An 18,528-nucleotide genomic window follows, 5' to 3' on the forward strand; every position below is an offset into this window, starting at 1 on the left:
CATTTGATTTTCCATTCCCTTCTGTTAGGGCGGGTTTTGAGGTATTTTGATTATTTTGCCTGTCGCTTTTAGAAGTTTCGGAGTTTACAACTCTTTCGAGCGACGGAGGCTTCGGTCGGGTGACTGGTAAGGACAAAGGTTGGGCCGGTTTATTTGAGGCTTTAGATGTCCCCGCCCCCTTGGCAAGTGTGCCTAATGATTTCTGTGTGAATGCTGGGGTATTTAATTTTGCTAATTGTTTCTCAATAATCATAATGCTCTTTCCCATGGGTTGCAGATGGCGTTTTAGCAACTCCCCCATGCTTTTTATGAGGAAATCGTGTAGTGTTACACATGTAGTGCATGGTTTCTGTGTGCCACCCCCGAATCCCTGGTCCTCTGTCAACTCTCGGAGACCAGTATCTTGAGAGGTCAAGATATAATCAGCACTACTGTTGGTAGGGATCGGTTGGTCTAACAGAATTGTAGCACTGATTGGATTGAGGGAGGTCGTAATGTTATGCGGAGGAAGTGTGGTCTCATGTGAGGTCATCTCTGTGTTTTGCCTCTTAGCTATGGCGCCCTCCCGCTTGTCCGTGGAATCGGGGTCTAAGATATCCACATGGTTATGGGAGAGTTGTAGATCTGGTGTTTTTTCTAAATCCTCACTGTAGTTAGACCCTAATGACAGTTGGGTGGCGGATAAATCCACAATATTTGGGACCGTGTGTATTAATGCGTTAGTATTTTCTGCTTGATTAAACAGTGGGATAATTGGTCCCTGTTGGATAGGAGTTTGGGCAGAAGCCAGGGGCCCCATAGACGATCTTCTTGCAACCTCCAATTCGTGTGATACCCTACGTTCTAGCATTTGTACACTTTTGTCTATGACCTCATGGGTCTTGGTGATAAATAAGTCTATAGGGCCAGTTATGTCTGTAACTTTAGGGGTCTTTTTGCTTCTGGTACTCTTATTCATTGTTGCGCAGAATACACAAGTTCAGTGATGAGTGCAGGTCAATACGGTATCTAACAAGGGATCACAGGTAAAAATAACAGTTTAAAAATTAAAAGGAAAATACCGTGGCCCAGTCCAGTCCTGCCCGGTCTTGTACGGGCTTAAACGGGCCCGCCCTTGGCCCGGGCTTCGCCCGGCGTCCCGCTCGCGTCCCGCGTTGCGGAGGACGCTGACCTTTATCGCGCCTCCAGGCGCCGATGGTGACAGGAAAGGTCTGCGCCGCCGCAAGGTGACCTGGGTAGCCGAGTCCTCCTCTCGGCGGCCGGCTGTGATGTTAGCACGGCGGCGGGAGTACTCTGGCAATGCAGGGAAGGTGGGTCCAGCAATAGTTCTGCTCTGCGGTGTGGCCTTCAAGTGAAAACAGCCCCGGGTCAGTGCTGCCAAAAAGATTACACCACTTGGTCGGAGGACGCTGACCTTTATCGCGCCTCCAGGCGCCGATGGTGACAGGAAAGGTCTGCGCCGCCGCAAGGTGACCTGGGTAGCCGAGTCCTCCTCTCGGCGGCCGGCTGTGATGTTAGCACGGCGGCGGGAGTACTCTGGCAATGCAGGGAAGGTGGGTCCAGCAATAGTTCTGCTCTGCGGTGTGGCCTTCAAGTGAAAACAGCCCCGGGTCAGTGCTGCCAAAAAGATTACACCACTTGGTCGGAGGACGCTGACCTTTATCGCGCCTCCAGGCGCCGATGGTGACAGGAAAGGTCTGCGCCGCCGCAAGGTGACCTGGGTAGCCGAGTCCTCCTCTCGGCGGCCGGCTGTGATGTTAGCACGGCGGCGGGAGTACTCTGGCAATGCAGGGAAGGTGGGTCCAGCAATAGTTCTGCTCTGCGGTGTGGCCTTCAAGTGAAAACAGCCCCGGGTCAGTGCTGCCAAACAATTACACCACTTGGTCGGAGGACGCTGACCTTTATCGCGCCTCCAGGCGCCGATGGTGACAGGAAAGGTCTGCGCCGCCGCAAGGTGACCTGGGTAGCCGAGTCCTCCTCTCGGCGGCCAGCTGTGTTGTTAGCACGGCAGCGGGAGTACTCTGGCAATGCAGGGAAGGTGGGTCCAGCAATAGTTCTGCTCTGCGGTGTGGCCTTCAAGTGAAAACAGCCCCGGGTCAGTGCTTCCCAGCATTCACAATCAGCAATAGTTTTCACAACATGACAGATAAATATTCCTTACTGTATTGAAGGTGCAAAGAAGTGAAAGTGGACATTACAAGTAAGAGGGTAATCCTATTCTGATCCTAAATTCCCTTTTAAAGCCGAATGAAGGGGCCGATTACGATGGCGGGCAGTTTGCCACCGCCAGGCTGGCGGTAAGGACCGCCCGCCATCAACCTGTATATTCCCACCGCCACATCAGGTGGCAGTGGGAATGGGAATGGTACCGCAAGGCGGTCCTTTTCCGCCAGCCTTGCGGGACACGGTACAATGGGGCAATGGCAGCGATGCCGTGCAGGCACCCCCGTGGGCATTACAATGCCTGTCTGTTTCGACAGAGATCCCGCCGCAAAAAGACAGGTGGAGAATGCTTTTGGAGGCCCCTTGCGGGCCTCCAGGGGTTGAGGAGGTGGGGTGATACCTCTGGGGGGAACCTTTGGTACCCCTGCATTTGCATTTACAAGGTGGCAGGCACCGCACAGTGCCTGTCACGTTGTACATTCAAATGCACAACATGAATTTTTACATTGGGGTGGGTGCTGACACCCGCTGTAATTTAAAAATACAGGATTGACCCACCAGTGTGGCGGAGGCATCCTAACTCGTATAGCGGGAACGCCGCACCTATGGCAGGCAGGCCCTTTTGCAGCTGTGATAGCGGGTGGACTTTGTCCGCCCACCATCTTAATCGGCCCCTAAGAATGTATGTTTGAAGCATTTACCACACTTGTTAATAGTCGTTTACTAATTATCATACCAATGCTGACTATGGTAGGTTTGTTTTCTGCTTGATGCATTTCTTTACATATTGTTTCGAAAATACATTTTTGTATCATATCAGGCACAGTCATAGTAATCTTTGAACGTGTATAATGTGCTATCTTATCCAATTAATACAATAGCAATCCAGTGTAGTGCCATACATATTTTAAGTAAAAATGCTTTAAATGTTTGCGCGCCTTTGGCCTGATGTGAAACAGTAATACTGTTGGAAATGGCCCTTTTTGCAGGATTACACCAAACATTCTGTTTTACTCCTCCTCTTTTTCTGACCTTCTTTTCGTTGGCTTTAGGATTGTGAGCACTTTACTCTACTAATGAGTAGTAAAGTGCATGTGCTTCTTCCCTAAACGTGTGTAATTGGTGTATACATGATTGACTTATTTAATTTATTTTTTAAGTCCCTAGTATGGTGCAATACCCATGGTCTTTAAGTTGAATGCTACTAGTGGGCTGCAGCACTGACTGCGCCACCCACAGAAGTAGCCTTTCAAACCAGTCTCAGGCCTGCCACTACAGTGCCTGTAATGAGCAGTTTACTTCCACTTCAATGTGGCATTCGAATGTCATAACTAAGGACCTCATTACGATGGGGTTCAAATGAGCGTCCAACTGCCATCGCTGCTGGCAGGTGACCGTGCGAGAAGGCATTGGCAGTTACACCTACACTATCTCGATATGACCATTGTGTAGGTGGTCTTAAAATGGCTTTTTGTATTGACCGAGGAAATGGGCCGCATCACAAGCCATAGTACAAACATGCACTTTTCAAACATCCATGCAGCGCGTGCCAGGCACCACGTTGTGCCTGACAACGTCACTGAGCAGTGGCCCATGGGGGACAGGGTCCTGCTTGCCGCGTCCAAATTCTCTTTTTATCTGCCTTTACATGCCGGTGGGACTGCCTTGTAAAGGCTGGGGAAAAGGAACATTGTAATCCCTATGGTGGTGCCTGTCGGAGGCAGCGGTCATCTCTCCCGTCCACTCCGCTATGACTGCCAATGTTGTAATCCGGTGATCGGACCACTGCCCTAGATGTCAGTGGCCCCGCCTATGGCCGGTGGGTGGCCGTCCCACCGACATCATAATGAGACAGTAAGGGCTCCATTAGGATGACGGGCGGTGGCACCACCGCGGTGGTGGCGGGGCGGAAAAACAGCAGTTACCGCCCGCGAGCAACGGAACTCACATCCGCAACATAAGGATAGGTAAACACAGGTCATTTCCCTTCCACCGCTGAGCGCCGCGCACCGCCATCAAAGTGCGCCCGCCAGAGCGGTGGAGGGAGCCAATCGAGACCCTCCGCCGCGCCCGATGACGTCCGCCCCACTCGACAAATTAGGATGGCGCAAACAAGCAGACCCACCTCAGCGGACACACCGCACAGCTGAAGCAGTCGGAAAGTCGACAGTAGTGTACGAACGCCAAGACCCGACATGAACCTCATGGACCCAGCCCTCCACATGCATCCGGTAATGTACCTGCTGCAACTCTATCGCCAGATGGCTGGCCGCGGACGGCGCCGTAGGTACGTCACCACACATATGCACCACACAACACACATGCCGACACTGGCCCCAAGCAGCACACAGGCAACCTGCTGGGGGCCATAACATCCTCTGCATGGCCCCCCCCACATCACCCACCTCACAACAAGGAAGCCCGCATCATCCGGAACACCCAACGACCGCCAACCAGCAGCGACGTCACGGTCATGTGACCGCCGTGGTCAACACATGCACACCATGCAGAAGGCAGGGCCACACCAAGGTATGGGCAGGGCACAAACACCACAGGCACAGACCACCCACAACCAGACTGCACCCCACCCCAGCCACTCACAGGCCATGTGCTCATCCCGTGCACCCCCATGCACACCAACAAGCACTCTAACAACAAGCCCAATACATACACACAGCAACACACAACACACACCCAGGGACCCAGGCACTGCGGGACTGGCTGACAAGGAACACACAACAGTTGTGCACTCCCACAGCCCACACAATTGCATACAACCATCCACACAGGGAAAGACAAAACAAACAACAGGCATACAACTCCTGGCTGACACATGTGTGTCTCATACTATACAGGGGCACACATGCATACAGCACAAACATACACCCTTCACACTGCACACCTCTGCTCACCCAACACCACACATGACATGTAAGCCATGCCACCATGACTAATGACCAACACAAGATGACTATACACATACACGCCTGGGCATAAAGAAAAGAAAACACGCATAGCTCATGACAACACAGCCAGCAACAAACCCACTTAACCGTAGCCCACCCTGTGCTGCCAGTGTCCCCCAACATGACCTGTGAACAGTGTATGCAACATTAGCAAATCACCAACAATAGAACTGCAGTCCTTCAAAATACCCATCACAGAGTACAACATCAGTAGTGGCAGAATGGACTGAAGACCCTGACACCCCTGTTCACACATCAGATGGCTACAAAGAGCCTTGCAAGGTTGAAATGAGTAATAGAACATGTTACACAGTCAAGGTAATGCAAACAAGAAAATGACTGTAACCAGCAAGGAGACTGAGAAAACCACACACCAGAAGTAACTGTATTTATTCACAAATTGCACAGATGTAGCAATACAACATCAGTACACAACAGCAAGCCACAAAAACAGGTACAAATGGCATAGACTAAGGACAAGTGAAACACAAACAAGAAGGACAGAGTCCATGGCAGGGGAGACACCAAGTACATGAGAGGCTGCACAGGGGAGAGTACAGCACATCAGAGCAACAGGCTCAGAGTCCATGGCAGGGGAGACAGCAAGTACATGAGAGGCTGCACAGGGGAGAGTACAGCACATCAGAACAACATGCTCAGAGTCCATGGCAGGGGAGACAGAAAGTACATGAGAAGCTGCACAGGGGAGAGTACAGCACATCAGAGCAACAGGCTCAGAGTCCATGGCAGGGGAGACAGCAAGTACATGAGAGGCTGCACAGGGGAGAGTACAGCACATCAGAGCAACAGGCCCAGAGTCCATGGCAGGGGAGAGTACAGCACATCAGAGCAATAGGCCCAGAGTCCATGGCAGGGGAGAGTACAGCACATCAGAGCAACAGGCCCAGAGTCCATGGCAGGGGAGAGTACAGCACATCAGAGCAATAGGCCCAGAGTCCATGGCAGGGGAGAGTACAGCACATCAGAGCAACAGGCCCAGAGTCCATGGCAGGGGAGAGTACAGCACATCAGAGCAACAGGGCCAGCAACACACACAGGTCACAAACAATGGTCTGCACTAGCACACTTGTGTGGGGCACAGGCGTATGAGTGTGTTGACAACTCACTACTGGCTGTCATGCGGACTGGGACCTGGTTGTGTTTTGTGGACAGCAGGCCCACTTGACTGGGCTGAAAGAGGCCCATGTGATGTTGTAATAACAGAGGGCCTGCAAGGTGGAGGGCTGTGTGGACCAGGTGGCACAGTGGCACGTGGAGGTGGAGTCATGCACACCCCTGACACAGTGTGGGTGGGAGAGGTTGGAGGGGTGCCCTTCCACTTTTTGGGTACATGAAAAGGCTTTTCTGTCTTGGGGTTGATGGGAAGTGGTGATGGCACAATAGGCACACACACCAACTGCCCCACATCAGGGGCAGACACTGCCACTCCCTCTGGTGATGTGCTTGATCCTGCGGAATGCTTTGGCTGGCTACGCCTCCGGACCACCTTACCCTCTCTGGAGGGTGAACCCCCTACAGTGCCCACCTCCCCACTTCCCCCAGGGGTGGTGTTTACATTGCCCTCCTGCCCCTTCTTGCCAGAGCTGGTCACAACACTGACCTCCTTTCCCTTTATCACTGACCTGGACCCAACACTGGCCTCCTTTACCTTGATCACTGTCCTTGAACCAACACTGGCCTCCTTTCCCTTGATCACTGGCCTGGAACCAACATTGGCTTCCTTTCCCTTGCTGACTGGCCTGGACCCAACACTGGCCTCCTTTCCCTTGATCACTGGCCTGGACACAACACTGTCGTCTTTCCCTTCACCACTCGCCTGGACCCATCACTGGCCTCCTTTCCCTTAATCACTGGGCTGGTCACAACAGGGCTCCCCTCTGCCTCAATGACTGGGCTGGTCACAACAGGGCTCTCCTCTGCCTCAATGACTGGGCTGGTCACAACAGGGCTCTCCTCTGCCTCAATGACTGGGCTGGTCACAACAGGGCTCCCCACCACCTTCATCGATGTACTGTGTTTTGGGGTTGATGTTGCGGGTGGTTGTGTCCCTGTGCTCCCCCCAGTAGTACTCATAACATGCCACACATCCTCTGAGGGCATAGGACAGTCAATTACTGGAGATGCCTCAGCATCAAATGAGCCTGATGTGTGGCACAATGATCTTCTGGAATTGCTCTTCTGTGACTTTTCCTTGTCTGTGCATATTGGTGGGGCCCTGCTCTTCGTTGGGGATGGAGTCTGTGGCCGTGATTGTTTTGTTTGCGACTGACGTGTGCTCCTAGTGTTGTATCTTGTAGGTGATGTAGTTGCCAAGTGGGGACTGTGATCTGATGTGGCCACTGAATGGCTTGTCGTCGCAGGCACACGAGTTGCAATGGGAGCATGTGCCTGTTGGAGGGCTGACGTGACTGTGGCTGACAATGCCTGGACTGTACGGTGTAGCCCACCCACGTCAGAGTGTATGCCCTCCATGAATGCAATCACCTGGCCTAATTTGTTATCGTGTGCACTGAAGGCATTGAGCAGGGCGGTCTGGCCCACGCATATTTGGCGCAGTACCTCGACGCACTCTGCACTGAGGGCAGCAGGGGGGACAGGTGCAGGTGCAGCAGTGCCAGGTGTGAATGTCACTCCTCCCCTCTTAGTAACATGGACACGGCCAGCACCAGAGGAAGTGGATGGGAGCTGGGCAGTGGCCGCTGGCTGTCAGATGCAGCAGCAGACTCCGCATCCCCTGTGCCTGCTAACATGGATGCTTCACCGCTGGCATCAGATGAAGTGGTACTCTGTCTCTCAGCCACGGATTCCTCCTGCATACTCCTGTCACCCTCAGAAGAGCTGTTTATCTCACTGTCACTTGGCTCAGTCTCAGTAGGCTCCGCTGCCGATGTCGTGCTGGTCTCGCCGCCACTTGTCTCCGGATCAAGTTCCGCCGTGGTGTCTTGCGATTCTGCATTAGTGAGAGAAACAGGGTCGTGTAAGTGTCATCATCTTGTTACACGATTACAGATCAATGCAACACTGTACAGGCCTTGGCCCACATGCTAATCATCACACCCTGCAATCACTATTCAGCAACACACCATATATTCCACAACAGTGCCATTCATGCCCACAAACTGCATGGAATAAGTCATGTAGATGCCAAACATCACAACACCCTGCCAGTGGATGGAGTGCCCCCACCCCACTTACTCCTGCCCCATGGACATGATGTTGCCACTACACTCATCACCACTGACAGCCATACATTGCACCAGAGGGTACCACACACACCTGTACTCACTTCACATGGCACGATGGTCCTCAAGCAGAATGGTGCATGCAAAGTAGACATACATGGAGTCACACTCATGAGGTGGACTTTGCAGTTCGGCAAAATATGCACTCACCACACCATCCCAATGAAGAGTGACCATGTGGCCACAATACATCTGTCACGGATTGAGGACTGCAGGCAGGAGCAGCGCAGTTAGGCCATGGTGGGCCAATGCCTCATGCAGGCACACATGGCAGTCGCCACTTACATCACACATCACAGCATGGCAACACACGCACATCACATGTGTCTCTGCTGCCACTGGCCCTGTACACATGCATCCACTCCCGACACACTAGCCCTCCCCAGATACTCACCATCTATGTCTTGCAGCTGATGCCCCTTCAGACGTGCAGCCAGGTCTGGATTGGTCACTGCCAGTATGTGTCCCATCTGCGGAGTCATGGTTCGCCGTGCCAAATGCCCTGTGCGTGGTAGCATCCCCAAGGTCATCTCTGCCACTTGCTTAGCCAGCCGGCTGATGTCGTCCCACCTCTTGTGACAGTGTGTGTGTCGTCTGTTTGATGCACCCGGGGCTCGCACCTTTGCTGCTATGGCCCTCCACACGGCCTTACGTTGGTGTGGCTTGAGTTGAAGGTATGAGAATTGAGAAGGGAAAAATTGACATTTATGACATGTGAAAAATCAGCATCCATCAGTACAGCGTCCACACACTGTCTCAGGACTCACAGTAACCTCCCTCCCTCCATAACTGGGGGTACCCTCACAAGGGCACTCAGCTTGACATAAATATTAGTGATTGCATGCACACATTGTGGTTCTAAGTCTCAATGACCTTCACACAAATGCATGATGCCTCAACCCAAATGCATCTGCAGCAGTGTGTAAATCAGTAATTGTAGAGGGCACTGATGGGGCATATGTAATATTCAGCGTGCAGCTACTGTATCAGGTCAGTCTGTTGATGTACATCGACTAGCAGTGCTGCCACTGAACCTACTCTGTGGGTCACACTGACTCTGACTATAGGAGCACCAACAAATGTCCTCACAAGCATTCACTGTTCCATCTAATGGGACAACAAGCGTTGGTTCTGTATGTGCGACAATGGAACACACCCCACTCACACATACAGGTACAGGGCTATAAAAGAGTTACATGGCAACACACACACTCCCACGAGGTGGATACAGCTTGTGTGTCAGTGTCTGTCATCACCCCACATCCCCAATCATATTATGCTGCATCACCACTACACATCCCACACCACCCTGCCCTGCAGCTCCCTTTATGGTGACTTACCACAATATTGGGCCAACCGAACAGCCGTGGGTACTGTGCCAGCACCTCGTCCACAAGGACATCTAGCTCCTCAATCGTGAATGGACTGGCACGGATCTTATCTGTTCTTGACATCCCTGTGGATATGGCAGACCTGTGGCGGAACTGAGTTGTGAGGGCTCCCAGACAGAAGGCTCTTGGGGCAGCAGCAGGATAGGCTCCCAGACAGCAGCCTCTTGGGGCAGCAGCAGGATAGGCTCCCAGACAGCAGGCTCTTGGGGCAGCAGCAGGATAGGCTCCCAGGCAGCAGGCTCTTGGGGCAGCAGCAGGAGAGGCTCCCAGGCAGCAGGCTCTTGGGGCAGCAGCAGGATAGGCTCCCAGGCAGCAGGCACTGTGAGCAGTGGAAATGTGAGGCTCACACACACACATTTATAGCCCCCTGGGGTCGTTTGGAAGGTCAAAAGCTGCAACAATTGGTTGTCCGGGTCTGCATCGTTCAAAAGCAACCAATGGCCGCCTCCGCGGTTGCGGAGCACACCTTCCGCGATTTTCAAATATGCATCATGCCACCGCCATCATTGCTGCCATTGGCCGCATGCAATGCTCCAAGGCTGTGACGCACCGCGGGTACCCGTGGTGCGCTACCGTGATGGTGCATCATTCAAAAGCAACCAATGCCCGCCTCCGCGGTTGCAGAGCACACCTTCCACGATTTTCATATATGCATCATGCCACCGCCATCATCACTGCCATTGGCCGCATGCAATGCTCCAAGGCTGTGACGCACCGCGGGTGCCCGTGGTGTGCTACCGCGATGGTGCATCATTCAAAAACAACCAATGCCCGCCTCCGTGGTTGAGGAGCACCCCTTCCGCGATTTTCATATATGCATCATGCCACCGCCATCATCGCTGCCATTGGCCGCATGCATTGCCCCATGGCAGCGACGCACCGCCGGGGCCCGGCGTAGGTACTCCCATTTTCGTACCCATTGGTGTGTATGTCAATCAAGGACACTGTCTCAGCACCCTGCAGCAACATGGAGAAGGGGACATCATTGTACACACGATGCCATTCAGCCATGTCATTCACAGGTGGACGCACGTTCAGTGTGAGTCACTTTGGACTGGGTTTCAGACATTTTAGTCACACATTTGTTGGCTGATGATGATTGACAGACTTCAGCTGTTGTAATTCATGTCATTACGTAGAATTAGTTGATGGTCAATGCAGACCTTGACCTGGCTGGTGGCACCGCATTGTATGGGACCAGACTTCTGCTATCACAAATGGTCATGCACACAACCGGAAGTGTTCCTGCTATTGTGATCATTCTGTTGATGACTGTGTAATGACTTTACATGATGCCTTGAGGTGTGGGAGGTACAACAGATGTGTTGTATGATAGACATTGTAAGTCACAATACATTAGCGGGTCTTGCTGCACCTTGTCTGCACATGTCAATTGGGCATCCATTAAATCCGCATTCACTGTCCCAGATGTGTATGTGATAGTTATTCATTGTCACTGGAGAGGCGTGCCGTCTGTGTGTAGCAATTAGCCAGCCATGTAACCTGAAGTGTCATCCGTCTCTCGTGCAATGGTTGTTTTCCCATGACATCATTGGTGTTTTGTGCTATACCCATCTCATGATGCTTGTCACTGACATTGTCATTTCACTTCTCAACTAGGAGGAGGCCGAATCTCCTACGTCAACTAACAGTGCTGGAGGACATGGAGAATGAGGCAATCATCAGGAAATTCAGGCTGGACAGACCAACATTGAAGTACTTGTGTGATCTATTGGAGCCCCACCTGCAGCCTCGCCGTCACTATCCTACGCATTCACACTCACCTACAAGGTGATGGCAGCACTCCACTTTTTTTGCGACTGGTTCCTTCCAGGAGACCGTGGCTAACGCTGGGGGGATGTCGCAGCCCATGTTCAGCATGGTGCTGCGGGATGTGCTTGCGGCCATGATGCTCTATCGCAATCGCAACATGCATTTCCCCAGGGGACGTGAATTGGCTGCCGTGAAGGGTGACTTCTATCCCCTAGGGCGCATCCCACATGTAGTTGGTGCAATCGATTGCACCCATGTGGGTCTGTTGCCACCGATGGCGACGGAGCACATTTATCGCAACCGCAAACACTACCACTCCATGAATATGCAGGTGGTGTGCCTTGCGGACATGACCATCTCACATGTGTGTGCAAAGTATCCAGGTTTGGCATATGATTCGTACATCATGAGGAACAGCATGGTGCCACGGATGATGGAGAATCTGCAACCCGAACGGGCCTGGATTGTGGGTGAGTATCACTACTGCTATGGCATGGTGTGTGTCACTTGCTGCACTCTGGCTGTACAACATTGCAATGTGTGATTGTCATTCACAGGAGACTCAGCATATCCCAGTCGCCCATGGCTGTTGAGCCCACTCCGTAATCCCCAGACACCAGCAGACATCCGCTACAATGAGGCAAATGGCAGGAAACGACGGGTCATCGAGCGGACTTTCGGCCTGCCGAAGTCAAGGTTCAGGTGCCTTGACAGGACCGGAGGCGCACTGGCATACTCACCTGGGAAGGTGTGCAAGATCTTTGTGGCATCCTGTATGCTGCACAACCTGGCCATCCACAGGGGTGTCCCCCTGCTCCTGGATGATGGTGATGAACCAGGGCCACAACCTGCTCAGGGACCTCAATCCAGTTATGAGGACAGTGGAGAGGATGAAGGAGTTGACCTGCGCCAACAGCTCATTGTACGCTACTTCTCTTGAGGTGGGTGACAAGGTACAACGTGTACATTGTCTGGTGTTGTTGCACTTGTTATGAATGGCTATGCGCAGATGTAACCGATTGGCACATGTTCTGTCACCCATGTGTGTTATTTGTGTAAATGACGTTCAGTGCCGAGATGTACATTGGACTGTATTTGTGCACATCTGGTAGACATTGTGTAATATGCCTGTGATGTCTTGGTTATTTGTAGTGCTGTGGTCTGTGTGTTGCCACAATGAGACCAGTGACTGTTGTTCTGTTGTGTCTCCCTAGGTGCTACAGAGGGTTCCTGCCGTGCATACTGTACATCATTTCTACACATCATGGACATTGTCGACAATGTAAATACTGGACTACATAAATCACTACACCGAATATTGTGCTTAAGGTATTTTATTTTGTGAGTGGACATGTGATTGGTGCGGTAATATTTACATGAAGGTGTGGAATGAGCAGTGAGTTGACAGTCCTGTTCAATGAGATGCTACAGTAGACACCACATGGATGTGGTCACCCAGTCCAACTGAGAGGTGCATTTGCCAGGGCAATGTGGGGAAGATAGTCCAAAAGGTGAATGCATTTGGGAAGAGGGTTGTCTTCACGGCTGGCTCCGTGACTGGCGTGTCGTAGGTGCTTTGCCTCCAGTAACTCCCAGGCTTTTCTTCGGATGCCCCCTAGATCTTTTGGGCGGTGGGGGGCCTGCTGAATGGCCAGCGGCGTCAGGGGAGTCGTCCCTCTCTGTTGGCGCAGGGGAGGATGGTGCACTGTCATCCTGCGGTGCAACAGAAGGGGACAGAGGTGGTGGTTGGGACACAGGCCTGTCCCTCTGCAACGCCACTTGCTGGCCCATGAGGTCCACCATCTGTCCCAGGCGGTTATCGATGGACCTCATCAGCATGATCAGCTCCCTCATGAGTTCTTCTGACGGCCACTTTGTCCCTGGACCTCTTGGTAGGCCTCCACAACTCGGGAGAAGTGGTCCACGGATGGTGTCCACTCCTCCCAAGGTCTGGTGGTGACCCTGGCCCTCCCACGTGCTCTGCTGCCACGGACCTCTTCACTCGCCACTGGGGGGCCACGCACTCTATCCCTGCCCTCCACAGCTGTTGGTGTGGGATGGTCATTCCTGGGGACAGGGTGGGTGCTGCTGGTGGTACTGGTGGTCCTGGTGGTGTTGGTGGCAGTGGCGGTGGTGGCTGTGGTGGTTGTGGTGGTAGAGGCCGTGCCTGCAGGGGTCTGCTGCCTTGTAGTGGCAGCAGAGGTGGTGGTGGTGAGGATGGGGGCCTGGGACCTCTGGGTCTGTGGCACACCAGATGTGCTGGGCTGTTGCTCATCATCCATACTGTCCTGGGAGTCCACATCCGAGAGTCCATGTGTCAGGGTGGAGACTGGCTCTGCTGGTCGTTGGTGTTGTCCTCAGCAGTGAGTTGTTTGTCACCTGTGGAGTAGATGGGGAGTGGTCAGTGTTTGTGTCATCTGTGTTTCATCATCTGTATGTACACTACTTACATATGCATTCATCAGTAGTACTAATCATTTTAACACCATGTAACTTTTAATAGTGCTGAGTCACATCATGGAGTCATACATGTTGATTGTCAATGCTTTGGGTTCTATTGTAGGTTTTCTGGATGCAGGTCACACACACACACACACCATGCGGATTTACTGTAGATACATGCCTGTTAGGTGACTGTGCAGGATGCAATAGCTGAGACATGCTCCTGGGTGGGGGAGGCCTCCATAGTGCTGGGGTGGGGGCCAGGGGGAATAGTGGTAGTAGTAGTGCAGGCCTCCCTCCCTCCCAAACCCTCTCAGTGAAGATGGCTACCAACCTGTAAGTCTGTTTCTTACTCTCTGCAATGGCTGAGACATGCTCCTGGGTGGGGGACGCCTCCATGCTGCTGGGGTGGGGGCCTGGGGGAATGGTGGTAGTAGTAGTGCAAGCCTCCCTCCCTCCCACACCCTCTCAGTGAAGATGGCTACCAACCTGTAAGTCTGTTTGTTACACTCTGCAATGGCTGAGACATGCTCCTGGGTGAGGGAGGCCTCCATGCTGCTGGAGTGTAGGACAGGGGGCATGATGGGAGTAGTGATACAGGCCTCCCACCCCGAAAATGAGATCCAATACAAGATGGCTACAAACCTATCAGTTTGTTTGTTAAACGGTGCAATGGCTGACACATGCTCCTGGGTGGGGGAGGCCTCCATGCTGATGGGGTGGGGGCCAGGGGGAATGGTGGTAGTAGTAGTGCAGGCCTCCCTCCCTCCCACACCCTCTCAGTGAAGATGGCTACTAACCTGTAAGTCGGTTTGTTACACTCTGCAATGGCTGACACATGCTCCTGGGTGGGGGAGGCCTCCATGCGGATGGGGTGGGGGACAGGGGCTATGGTGTGAGTTGTTGTACAGACCTCCCTCTCCCATACAGGCCTCCTCAGCAGGATGGCTGGCTACATGTTGGGTGGGGATGGACAGTGTAATGGTGTTTGCGTATTGCACAGTAGTAATTGGCATTGTGGTGGTTGTCATTTGTCTGTACTTACCAGCCTCCGCTCCCCCGGCTACTCCTGTGAGACTCTCAGGTAGCAGTATGGCAAGCACCTTCTCCTCCCATGGTGTGAAGGTCTTCGGTGGGATGGGAGGGCCACTTCCAGTCTGGTGAGCCAGCTTCCAGTTCTTGCTCCTCCTCTCCTTGACAACCCTCTTCAGATCATGCCACAGCTTCATTAGCTCCTTCTTGGATCTTGGGGTGACCCCTACTGCATTCACCCTTTGGACTATCCTTTCCCACATTTGTGTCCTGGTGGCTAATCGTGTCTGTTGGACCAGGCTACCAAATAGTTGTGGCTCTACTCTCACAATCTCGTTGACCATGACTGTCAACTCACTGTCGGTGAATTTGGGCATTTTTGGTGCTGTCATGGTGTGTTGGGGTTGAGGTGTTTGTGGGTGCAGGGGTGTGTGGGTGCAGGGTTGTTGTGGGGATGTGTGAGGTGGGTTGTGTGATGGGGGTTTGTTTGTGATGGTGTGATGGTTGTGTTGATGGTGGTGGTGGTGGTGGGTGTGTGTGTGTGTGTGCTTAGCTCTATGGTTTCTCCTGTCAGGTATGGTGTATGGCCTTCTGATCTGGAGTGATGCTAAGGATTGTGGTCAGGGAAGGGGGTGGCTTTGTACTCAGCTGTGTCGGTGTGTCCAATTGGAATTAGGTTGTCAGGTGTGTTGTGGGAGTGGTTCTGTGGTTTTGTCTTTGAGTTTACTGAATCATTTTTATGTGTATGTGTGTGTGTTGTATATTTTGGGGGCAGTGCTACTTTGTTAATGGGATTTTGGCACCACTGAGGTGTATTCACATCCACCGGCATATTTTTCATGTTTGTCCGCAGTGGTGGCTTTGCTGCTGCTTGTGCGCCATTTCTCCCATTCACTCCTGGGTGCGACCACGCCGGTCGTTGTCGGCGTTTCCAACCGCGACACCCTTGGGGATTTTGTAATTTACCGTGCGGTGTGTCCGTTTTCCATGCGGTGGGATGTGCCTTTTCCGCGGCTTCTCCGTCCGCCGCGGTCCATTTTTTGCCGTCTCCGCCCGCGTCGGGCGGATTTGCTTGGCCCGCTGTCGCCGCGGTCGGTCTTTTGTGGTGGTTCATCCTAATTTTGCGGACTGTATTTCCGCTGTCCTGTCGGGCGGTGTTTTTCTGCCTCCATGGCGGTCGGGTGGTTTTCTGCCCGCTATCCAAATGAGCCCCTAAGTTTTGATTCAGACCAGTAAACCACCATTGTGTCCTAGTGGTCAAGGTCTTGGACTCTTCCTAGAAAAGATTACAAGGATAGACAGTGGTCATTTATTTGATAAAGGTTGGAAAATATGTTCTCTTAACACTTTAAATACATGTCTTTTTACGTACATCTTACCCCCACAGAATAAAAAGCTTCTCTCTCTCTTTCTCCATCCTTCCAATCCAGTCAGAAAACAATATTAGTGTAGGTGAACACTAACTAAGTGCACTACCTAGGCATGGGTATCCCATTAGAATGTCATAACTGACTTTTGATTCAGATTGGTAAAGAGTCCCTGTGGCTAGGTGGTTAAAGACTTAGGGCCCAATTACAATGTTTGCAGTCAGACCGCTATTGCGGCAGTTGGGAGACCGCTGACAAGCATGGGGCGGTCCAACCGTAGAATTTCAATAGGACCGCTGGGCTGGCGGTCGGAACTTGGCAGTACAATGACAGGGGCATGCCACTGCCACAGGAACGTTCCACAGCAGAACTGCTTCTGTGCAGCGCCATCAGCATGTCAGCGTACTGCATGCCATGCACTATGTAGTGCATTGCACATGGTGCACACATGACAGTGTGAATGAAGTGAGGCACTAAATGTGCCCCCAGCACATTTTACTCTGTGCTCTGACGCCGGGGCCTTGTTTGGGTTGTATAGGTTGTCAGAAAGGGATATCCCATAAATATTTGCTGCAACAGAGGAGGGCAGTACAATAAGTAATTGGTCACAGCAGCAACAATTTACCAATACGCAATGATAGTGGCATTCACAACACCAATTTTGCATAATCCGCAGTGAATGCGTTTCATTTTCAAAGCATAAATCACTTTTGTTAGGCAACACAGCTGCTCATGCATCTAGAATCATAAATATATTTGTAACGAAGGTGCTCAAGTGTTGGGAAAAGACTTGTAGGGATGTTCTGCATCAAAGTGAGTGAGCGAGGGTAATTGACAAGGGAGAGGTACTGTGACATATATACATCAAATTCACATAGTGAGACCTTTCGGGCCTATCACAAGCCAAATGTTCCAGTAAATACACATAGCATTAGAAGACTTTGATAATAAATTTCAGTCGTCAGGGCTTGTATAATAGTTAGTAGTAGTCAATGTTTCGACCCCTTGGAAGTTCAAGGTGATTAGATCCTTAGAGTGGGTTCTTCATCAGGACTGTGTGAAAGGAGCACCTGAAAACAATTGGATACTCCGTATTAAAGGGGGGTAATCATGACACAGTGTGAATGCTCAAACTGAAAGGTATTGATTACCTAATTACCACTGATGGGGATCTTCTCCCTGGTGGGGGTTCCCTAGAGAGGTTGTGTCTGACCGTGATACAAACTTCATTTCTAATTATATGAAGTCTCTGTGGAAGGAGTGTGGTGTTACCGACAAGTTCACCACTCTTTACCACCCACAAGGAAATGGGCTGGTTGAAAGATTCCACCGGACCCTCAAAGGCATGATCATGGGCCTTGAAGAACTAATGTGGCTTAAGTGGGACTTCCTCTTGCCATGCCTTCTGTTTGCCTACCGAAAGGTGCACAAAAGTCTCTAGTGTTCAGCCCCTTTAAGCTTTTGTATGGTCAGCCGGTAAGAGGGCCTTTGAGTTTGGTCAAGGAAGGCTGGGAGCAATCTCCCAGTAAACCTCCCCAGGATGTATATAGCTACATGCTGGCCTTCAGGAACCAGACTCGGCGTTTCAGAGATCTCGCTCAGGCGAATCTGGAAGCCAGCCAGGAGGAAATGAAGCAGTGGCACAATCAAAATGCCACTCTGATTGAGCTTCAGCCTGGACAGAAAGTTTGGGTCATGGCCCCTGTGGAGCCTTGTGCACTCCAGGACAGGTGAACCGGTCCATATGAGGTGGTGGAGCGCAAGAGTGATGTCACTTATCTAGTGAACTTGCGGACTCCCAGGAACCCCTTGCGGGTCCTGCATGTGAACCGCCTAAAGGCCCACTTAGAAAGGTCTGAAGTGGGCATGCTCCTAGCGACAGATGATGGAATGGAGGATGAGACCGAGCCTCTTCCTGACCTCCTGTCTGCAAAAGAGCAAGATGGGTCAGTGGATGGTGTCAGCTTCTCTGCCACACTGACCCTTGATCAGCAGCAAGATTGCCGCCAGCTGCTGGGGCAATTCCCTGATCTATTTTCCTTGGTTCCTGGTGTCACAGAGTGGTGCGTCCATGATGTGGACACTGGTGACAGTCCTCCGGTCAAGCACAAGGCTTACAGAGTGACTAACA

This window comes from Lissotriton vulgaris, chromosome 3_1 (assembly GCF_964263255.1).
Source record: "Lissotriton vulgaris chromosome 3_1, aLisVul1.2, whole genome shotgun sequence".
NCBI classification, from domain to species: Eukaryota; Metazoa; Chordata; class Amphibia; order Caudata; family Salamandridae; genus Lissotriton; species Lissotriton vulgaris.